This window comes from Chiloscyllium plagiosum, unplaced genomic scaffold, assembly GCF_037043375.1.
Source record: "Chiloscyllium plagiosum isolate Xiang-an unplaced genomic scaffold, Cpla_swu_hap1 HiC_scaffold_17, whole genome shotgun sequence".
Taxonomy (NCBI): Eukaryota; Metazoa; Chordata; class Chondrichthyes; order Orectolobiformes; family Hemiscylliidae; genus Chiloscyllium; species Chiloscyllium plagiosum.
Window position 1 is genome coordinate 64,274,206 of NW_028270155.1, and position 10,716 is coordinate 64,284,921.

Here is a 10,716-nt window from a genome sequence, read left to right on the forward strand (position 1 = left end):
CCATTGTCCCCTGTTTTCTTTATGGGAACATATTTATTCTAAAACCCTCGAATCTCCCACGTGAATATCTTGCAGCGCACTGACACTGATTTACCTTCAAGAACCTGTTTCCATCACACTTTCGCAAAATCATTGCACAGCTGACCTTCCACCTCCAATTGAGAATTCTTCTAACTCCTGTTCTATTGCTGTCCTTTTCAGTAATTATGTAGTTACTACTCACTGGTGACCCTGCATCACTGCTATTGGCACTTCCATCTCCTGCACATGCTCAGTTCCTCTTTTTGTCTCATTGTAGGACAAATTAGCCAATAACCTGATTGAGAGGCCTGAGCCAGGAAGGGAATGATGGATATCAGGCTCCTCACTCCCTCCAGGGAAAAAATTCTGGAATTAGCTGGAGAAGAATTTACTTGCTCATGTGGGAAGAGGGAAGCCTGTATGTCTCACACACTGACCCAGCTTCATTGGGCTGTGCTTCTCTCACATTAACACCAGGGCTAATTGATTCTGAACCACTCCACCCACCCCAGAAGAGGAATATCTGCTCCACCCACTTTTCATCTGGTCTCAGCCATTTTTGCTGCTGTTGTGTAATTGATATTTGAGCTTTTGTGATAAAGTTCCAATTTCATGTTCTTGTGAGAGACTTACAGGCTGCTTCTGTGTGAGAATATTTTCCCTCCATCCTTCATGTTCCCTTTTGTGTTGCTGCTCCTGTGTGCCCTATGACCTTACAGTGTCCCCCTGATTCCTTTGAGCACCTTCAGGTTACAATTAATGTGCACACTTTAGTCCCATGGGCAATGAGTTTTTAAATTCCAATGTCCTTGATGGCTTTGCATGATCATTGCCTGGGAGAGCCAGTCCCCCTCTGATTTCATCCTTCTTCTCTAGAACGTCCCCCTGTCCCATCAGCATTCCCCTAGTGACTCTATGCAATGAAATCCACCACTAGGCATGAGGAGCTCACTTTCCCCACGTTACCATGACTGTCCCCGATTAGCTCCCGACTGACATTGAGCAAAACACAAAAACATAGAGGATAGGAGCAGGAGGAGGCTATTCGGCCCTTCGAGCCTGCTTCACCTTTCATCATGATCATGGCTGACCATCCAACTCAATAGCCTAATCCTGCTTTCTCCCCATAACCTTTGATCCCATTCACCCCAAGTGCTATCTCGAGCTGCTTCCTGAATACATTCAATGGTTTGTCACCAGCTACTTGCTGTGGTAATGAATTCCACAGGCTCACCACTCTTTGGGTGATAAAATGTCTCCTCATCTCCTTCCTAAATGGTCTACCTTGAATCCTCAGACTGTGACCTCTGATTCTGGACACCATCGGGTACATCCTCCCTGCATCTACCCTGTCTATACCTGTGGAAGTCTCTAAGTCTCTATGAGATCCTCTCTCATTTGTCTGAACTCTAACAAGGACTGAGCTGAGGACTGACAGTGGGCCACCCCATGGGTCTGATTTGGAGGGACGGCCGTGACTGAACCTAGCACAGCCCTGACTGATGTCTCCACTGCACCCTGACTGGTCTCCCTGTAACCTGGGGACTGGCTGCCCTAGGCCTTTGGGATTGATGCTGGTCCAGTCCATGGACTGCAAGGAAATGGATCTCTAGCCTAACCATGTTCCACATCCTGGATTGGAATCAGACCGATCCCTTGACTGATTATGGATGAAGGTCAAGGAGGGTGATGACCATGGAGCATGCAGGGATACTATGCTGAAGGCAGAGATGGCTGATGGCTGGGACAAGCAATCAGTGAGGTGTAGTCTTCAGGTTTACACATTGGAAATTTGTGCTGTCTTGTTTTTCAGAGAAGGGGAGGAGAATTGTCAGTGTCACATAAATGAGATGAGTTGGAATAATAATATGATGCAAATGCATCAAAATAAGGTAGTTACCTCTCAATAGCGAGATGCTGAAGGATTTAAGGTTGAAGTGAAAATTACAATCAGTGTTGAGATTCTGATGCCTCTCCATTTTGTCCCGTCGTTTTTGCCATTGCTGAGGTCACACCAAGATGAAGTGAATTCTGTCGTATGTTTAATTTCAAAAGCAAAGCAGATTGGAAAACTTTTGGAGATTGGGAAAGGATGATGAAACATCTTGAGGAAGAAATTGGGGCATTGCAAGGGAACTAGCAAGAAATAGTAAAACATAATAAAAACTTCAACAATTAGTAAGAGTAGCTACAGTGAGCATTCCAGGGTGAAGCTTGAGAATAAGGGATGGGAAAGAAGGTGGTCACAAGAAATTTAGAAGATTACAATACAATCAGGCAGAGTCCAAGCTTGGGTTTGTTAGTGGGAAACCTTTGACAAGGTTACAAGACTTCTTTGATCATGTGACAAGCAGGTGGACAAAGGGGAACCAGGAGATGTGGTAGATTTGTATTTCCAAAAAATATTGAGTCAGATGCCCCATAAAACTTTACTGCACATTAAATCCTCAAGGTGATGGGGTAATACATTAGCATGAATACACCATTAGCCAACAGGGTGTTGGGATAAACAGATTAGTTACAGTCTGAAAAGGTGGAGCGAGTGAAGTACCATAGTAATTAATGTTGGGCCCTCAAATATATATGATCTGGGTCAATTATTTTCATTAAAAAATTGACTGCCTTGTAGCAGGATTTCCTGACACTACAAAGATAGGTTGGCAAGCAGGTTGAGGCAGCTCCAAGGTGTCTGCAAATGAATATTGATGAGTCAAAGTACAAAGAAAAGGCACTGGAGAATAATGTGGGAAAATGTCACTTTGGTACGAAGATTAGATTAGATTCCCAACAGTATGGAAACAGGCCCTTCGGCCCAACAAGTCCACACCGACCATCCGAAGAGTAACCTCCCAGACCCATTCCCCAACCCCATATATACCCCTGACTAACACACCTAACACTATTGGCAATTTTAACAAGGCTAATCCACCTGACCTGCACCTCTTTGAACTGTGAGAAGAAACCGGAGCAACCCCACACAGACACAGGGAAAATGCACAAACTCCACACTGACAGCTGCCTGAGCTGGGAATTGAACCTTGGCCCCTGGTGCTGTGAAGCAGCAGTGGTAGCTACTGAGCCATTGCACCACCCAAATGGACAGAGACTGCAGAATACTTCAGTCCAGAGAATCAAGGTTTCCGAAAACAAGAACTATAAAATATGAGCATGCAGGTAAAGGGAGTAATCAAGGAGCAAACGCTGAAGAAGTGTAAAAACATGGATGTCCTGCTACAGATTATTGATGGGGGTTGATGAGACAACACCAGGAGAACTGCGTAGAGTTTTGGTCTCCTTCCTTCAGGAGGGAGAGAATAGCATTGGAAACAATGTGAAGAATGTTCACCAAGCTGATCCCTGGGGTGAAAGGATTCGATTATGAGGAAACTTTGAACAGGTTGGAGGCATATGCTCGTTGGAATTTGGAGGAATGAGGGGCATCTTATTGAAACTGATAAGGTTCTGAGGGGGACCGAGAGGATTGTTTTCCCATGAAGGGTAATCCACAATGAGGGGGATCACAATAAAAGGGGTCTCCAATTTAATATGGAGATGAAACAGAATTTTCCTTCTCAGAGAATCCTTAATCTTTGGAATTTATCTGCCTGGATCGTGGTGGAGGCCGGGTTGTTGAATATATTGAAGGTTGGGTTGCATTGCATTTGGAGCAAAAAAGAAATCTCTGTCAAAGGATCCAGGTCGGAAAGTGGAGCCAAGGCCACAATCAGGTCAGCCAGGATTGTATTCAATGACGGAGTGGGGTCAATGGGCCAAATGGCCACCTCCTCCTAATTAGTGTATCCTTATGCTGGTTTGGCACCAGTTTGGTCATCATCACTTTCAAGAGTATTTTTAAAAATTCAGACACAACAATGTGAGAACAGCTATTTCATTTTATTTTGTTATTGGCAATAAAGCATTAAACACATTAAACAAGCATTAAATTAAAGTATGTGGCTCTGTCTAAGCAAATTCTCACCAGGATGCAATAATCGGTGACAACTTGTACATCAGGTATTCAGATTGTTTCAGTGTCTCAACGTCCAGAAATTATCACGCTCAACTCCAATAGTGTGTGTCTTCCAATGATTAAATTGTGAAAATGTAATTTCTCGAACAAACGAGAAACAATCTTACTAATGATTTCACAAATCATGTCAATTCTTTGTGGACATGTTTGTTTTGATAGAAAGTGACTTTCAGCAAATCCAGAAGCACCTCAGCAGATTTGACATAATTATCATATATAATGACAAACACTGTTAGAATGGTGACCATCAGGAGAGGGAAAGGGAATAGCCAGACAGTGCAGGGACCCCCCCGCTGTGGCCACCCCCCTCATCAATAACTATACCGTTTTGGATACTGTTGGGAGCAGTGACCTATCAGGGGAAAGCCTCAATGGCCAGGTCTCTGTCACTGAGCCTGGCTCTGTGGCTCAGAAGGGAAGGGGGGAAATAGGAGAGCGATAGTGAGAGGAGATTCAATGGTGAGAGGAACAGACAGGAGATTCTGTGGTCGTGAACGACACTCCCGGATGGTATGTTATCTCCCCGGTGTCAAGGTGAGGGATGTCTTTGATCAAATTGACAGGATCCTTAAAGAAGAGGGAGACAAAACAGAAGTTGTGGGATGCATTGGTACCAATGACATGGCTAGGAAAAGGCATGAGGACCTGAAAAGAGTATATGGGGTGTTATTTTGGAAGCGAAAAAGGCAGGATGAGCAGAATAGGAATCTCAGGATCAATGCCATGAGCTAGCGAAGCTAGGAACAGAGAGCGAGTGTAGATGATCACGTGGCTGCAGGGCTGGTGGGGGAGGGAGGACTTCAGAGATATGGATCAATGGGATACCTTCTGGGGAAGGTGACCTGTACAAGAAGGATGGGTTGCACCTGAACTGGAGGGGCACCAATGTACTGGGCAGGAGGGTGGGTGGGTTTAAACTAGTTTGGCAGAGGGGTGGGAACTGGAGCTACGGATCTGAGGGTGGAGTAGCTAGTGTACAGCCAGATACAGCGCACAGAGAATCTGTGAGGGGGGATAGACAGTTGATAGGGCAAAGTTGCAGTCAGTGTGTTGGGTTGAAATGTATCTATTTTTTAATGCAAGAAATATCAGGAATAAGGGTGAAGAACTTGGAACATGGATCAGTAATTGGAACTCTGATGTTGTGCCCATTACAGAGTCTTAGATATCACAGGGGCAGGAATGGTTATTGGCTGTTCCAGGGTTCAGATATTTCAAAAGGAATAGAAGGGGAGGTAAAAGAGATGGGGAAGTGGCATTGCTAATCAGGGACAGTATCACAGCTGCAGAAAGGGAGGCCATCGATGAGGGTTTGTTTACAGAGTCAGTGTGGGTGGGAGTCAGAAACAGGAAAGGAGCAGTCACTTTATTGGGAGTTTTCTACAGACCCCCCAATAGCAACAGAGACATGGAGGAGCAGATTGGAAGGCAGAATTTGGAAAGGTGCAGAAGTAACAGGTTGTTGTCGTGGGTGACCTTAACTTCCCTAATATTGATTGGAACTTCCTTAGTTCAAATAGTTTGGAGGGAACAGTTTTTGGACAGGTGTGTCCAGGGAGGATTTCTAACTCAATATGTAGATCGGCCGAATGGAGGGAAGGCCGTATTGGACTTGGTGCTTGGCAATGAACCAGGCCAGGTGTCAGATCTCTAGGTGGGAGAGCATTTCAGTGATAGTGATCAACAACTCCCTGACCTTTACAATAGTCATGGAGAAGGATAGGAGCAGATGGTATGGGAAAGTATTTAATTGGGGTAGGGGGTCTTACAGTGCTATTAGACAGGTACTGAGACACCTAAACTGGGAACAGATGTTCTCAGGAAAATGCACGACAGAAATGTGGAGGTTATTTAAGGAGCACTTGCTGCAAGTGCTGATAGGTTGTCCCACTGAGGCAAGGAAGGGATGGTCGGGTGAAGGAACCTTGGGTAAGGAGGGATGTGGAACATCTAGTCAAGAGGAAGAAGGAAGCTTACTTAAGGTGAGCTAGAAGGGAGTATCAAAAACGGTTAAGCGGGTAGGATTACAGAAAACCTTCAGGCATTCTTCACTTATGTGAGGAACAAGGGAGTGGCCAGAGTGAGGGTAGGGCTGAAAATGTGTTGCTGGAACAGCGCAGCAGGTCAAGCAGCATCCAGGGAACAGAAGAATCGACGTTTCGGGCATAAGCCCTTCGTCAGGAAGAAGGGCTTATGCCCGAAATGTCGATTCTCCTGGACCCTGGATGCTGCCTGATCTGCTGTGCTGTTCCAGCAACACATTTTCAGCTCTGATCTCCAGCATCTGCAGACCTCACTTTCTCCCCAGAGTGAGGGTAGGACCAATCAGGGATAGTGGAGGGAACTTGTGCTTTGAGTTGGAAGCGGTAGCGGAGGTCCTTAATGAATACTTTGCTTCAGTATTCACTACTGAGAGGGACCTTGTCTTTTGTGAGGACAGCGTGAAACAGATAGATATGTTTGAACAGGTTGATTTGTTGAAAATGTTGAAAAACAAAAGGATAGATAAATCCCCTGGGCCAGACAAGTATACCCTCAGTTACTAAAGGAAGCAAGGGAAGAGATTGCTGTGCCTTTGGCAATGATCTTTGCCTCCTCACTGTCCATTGGAGTAGTGTCAGTTGATTGGAGGGTGGCAAGTGTTATTCCTTTGTTGAAGAAAGGGAATAGGTATAATCCTGGGAATTACAGACCAGTCAGTCTTGCGTAGTGGTGGGCAAAGTATTGGAGAGGATTCTGAGAGACAGGATTTATGATTACTTGGAAAAATAGTTTGATTAGAGAAAGCATGGCTTTGTGAGGGGCAGGTCATACTTCAGACGCCTTATTGAATTCATTCAGGGTGTGACAAAAAAACATTGAAAGGAGAGAAGTGGATGTGGTGTACATTGATTTTAGCAAGGAGTTTGATAAGGTTCTCCATAGTAGAATCGTTCAGCAAGTAAGGAGGAATGGGATACAGGGAAATTTGGCTGTCTGGATATAGAATTGGCTGGCCAACAAAAGACAGAGGGTGATAGTAGATGGAAATCATTCAGCCTGGAGCTCGGTGACCAGTGGTGTTCCACAGGGATCTGTTCTGGGACCACTGCTCTTTGTGGTTTTTATAAATGAGTTGGATGATGAAGTGGAAGGCTGGGTTAGAACATAGAACATAGAACAACATAGAACAATACAGCGCAGTAGAGGCCCTTCAGCGCTCGCTGTTACGCCGACCTGTGACACCGATGTGAACCCCACCATAGAGTCATAGAGATGTACAGCATGGAAACACACCCTTCAGTGCAATCCTCAACCCAATCTCATCCCACCTGCCAGCACCTGGCTCAAATCCCTCCAAACCCTTCCAATTCATGGACCCACCCAGATGCCTTTTAAACATTGTATTTGTACCAGCCTCCACCACTTCCTCTGGCATCACATTCCATACCCGTACCATCCTCTGTGTGAAAAAGTTGCCCCCTAGGTCTCTTTTATATTTTCCCCTCTCACCCTAAACCTATGCCCTCTAGTTCTGGACTCCCCCACCCCAGAGAAAGGACTTTGTCTATTTATCCTATCCAGCTATACAAAAACTTAGCTTGACCACAGTGTGGCACAAAGAGATTCAACAGTGGCTCTCAGGAGAGAACTGGTAACTAGGTGCAGAGAAAATAAAACTTGTAAGGTACAGGAAAAGGGCGGAAGAGTGGCACTAATCACAGTGCTGTTGTACAGTCAGCGTGGACACGATGGCTTGGATGGTCTCCTTCTGTGCTGAAGTCTTCAAGAGGAGTATTCTCCAAATTGGGATGTGGTTTCGTGAGGAATGGGCAATAACCATGGCTGAAAACAACAACTGAAAATGGAAAGGGAAATGTGTGCACTTCACTTCTGACTGGTCGTTGCATCCCTCTCTCTCACCGACTGCAAAAAGGTGAAAGAATTGACTATTCCATTCTCATCCATATATTTATCCAATGACCATTTAAATGCCCTGAAAGTTGGCAAATCTACTACGGTTTCAGGCATGTCATTCCACGTCCTTAATACTCTCTGAATAATGAAGCTACATCTGACATCCATCCTATAACTATCACCCCTCAGTTTAAAGCTAGTAAGTTTGCCAATGACACCAAGGTCAGTGCAGTGGTGGATAGTGTGGAGGCCTGTTGTAGATTCCAACGAGACATTGACAGGATGCAGAACTGGGCTGATAACTGGCAGATGGAGTTCAACCTGGAAAAGTCTGAAGGGAGTCATTTTGTAAGACTGCATTTGAATTCAGAATACAAGTTTAAAGGCAGGATTCTTGGCAGTGTGGAGGAACAGAGGGATTTTGGGGTCCATGTCCATAGATCCCTCTAAGTTTGGACCCAGGTTGACAGGGCAGATAAGAATGCAATTGGTGTGTTGGCTTTCATTCATAGGGGCATTGAGTTTAAGAGCCAGAAGGTTATGCTGCAGCTCGACAGAGCCCTGGTTAGACCACACTTGGAATATTGCTTTCAGTTCCGGTCACCTCATTATAGGAAGAATGTGGAAGCTTTAGAGAAAGTGCAGAGGAGATTTACCAGGATGCTGCCTGGACTGGACTGGACTTATGATGAAAGGTTGCAGGAACTGAGGCTTTTCTTAATGCAGGAAAGAAGGGTGAGAGGTGACTTCATAATGGTGTTCAAGATAATGAGAGACATAGATAGAGTGAATAGTCAGAGACTTTTTCCCAGGGCAGAAATGGAGATCACTAGGGCCATAATATGAGTGTGATTGGAGGAAGTTCTCGGGGAGATGTCTGAGGTCAGTTCTTTACACAGAGAGTTGTGGGTGCATGGACTGCACTGCAGCGGTGGTGGTAGAGTCAGAGACATTAGGGACATTTAAGTGACTCTTGAATAGGCACAGGGATGATAGTAAAATGAAGGGGATGGAGGTTAGTTGATCTTAGAGCAGGATAAAAGGTCGGCACAACATCAAGGGCCAAAGGGCCTGTACTGTGCTGTCCTGTTCTATGTTCTATCACCCCACAAAACATCACAACCATTGCACTGTAAAGACACAGTGGGGCTGGATTTTCAAAGAGCTAATTATTGGGACTCAATGTGAGTGAGATATGACAATCACGGTCGTGGTGTTTGTCTCAGGATCCCAGGGTCTCTGTGACAGTTTGCAATTTGCATGGGGCCAGTGGGGGAAGGGAAAGAAATGCCACTCGGCAATAATTAATGGTTCCTTTGTGCCACCACGAGCTGGCTCAGGTACCTGGCCATTGCAGAACTGACATTTAAATGTTATCTTGGTGTATCTCAACAGTCTGTTAGCACAGAGCTGTCAGGTTCACTGTACAATGATTTAAATATTAACGGTCTTGTTTAATAACATGTTCCTTCCCAACCCACTTGCTGCGGTGAAAGCATTAAATTTCCATTTCCCTTTCACAGCACTGTCTAGACCCATTGACTCTGCCAGCCATCTCAGGTATTCTCTATTCCCTTCAGTCTATTCTCTTCAAAGCAGCAGCAATCCCCAACATGGCTGCCACCTGTCTTTGGCATGGACACCAACCTGACAGCTCCCATCTCCTGGAAACACTTGGTACCTCAGGAACTCACCTCCTGACCAATTAAATCATTTGAATTCAAATATAACAACACCAAAGCAATTCTGTTGGGGCTTGGGGTTTGGTTGTGGAGTTCATCTGGATTAGGGTTCTCGAGGCTGGTTTGTAAATCGGCCCAAAATATCCCAGAAGCAGAATGTAAGCAAAGCAAAACATTCTTCACATTCACCCGAAATAAAGTTAAAAATCACACAACACCAGGTTATAGTCCGACAGGTTTAATTGGAAGCACACGAGCTTTCGCAGCGACGCTCCTTCATCAGGTGATAATCACCTGTCGGACTATAACCTGGTGTTGTGTGATTTTTAACTTTGTACACCCCAGTCCAAAACCGGCATCTCCAAATCATGACCCGAAATAAAGACAGAGGACAATAAGTGGGGAGCACCGAAACTTTACATTCTGCCTTCTCGCCATGTGCTTTATTATTAGCTTTGTAAAATACCTCAGCAAGGTTTGACAGACAGGGGTAGCATTGTGTTTCACTGGTTTGCATCATGAATGACATACACCATCCACGTTTCCCATTGTCCTTATCTCATTATGGAAAGCCATGGGGCCTGTCAGCTGCCCATTTCAGAATCACAGCAGTTTGCTCCTTGGGTTTCAGCAATGCTGTTTGAGCTGGACAGACATACATCCTGAAAGCAGAACACCGAGACAGTGAATAGGAAGGAGTGTGCACTCCTGGTTCAAGACTGAGAACGAGCTCTCACCATTTTTCGAAACAGTTTGGTGCAGTGTAACACTAAGATCGAGGAATGATTTATTTCCTCCTCTTTCTTCACCCACACTCCAAGCTGAGCAGTCATTAAGGTGAGATTGGAATCCATTGACAGTGATAAACAATTTAACAAAGGAAGACTGGCTTCAGAGACAAACCTGTCACTGGAAGAAGATATTCTGGAGGTTTGTTCCAAGCAGTCATGATGTAGTATGACATAGAAATTACCAGCTCTGGTTACAAGGTTATGTTCGTGTCTCTTCATTAGCAGAAACTTTGGAAATTCTTCAGCTATTTAAAAAGTATTCCAGCCACAGAATGTAATGGCACTCGAGAGGTAA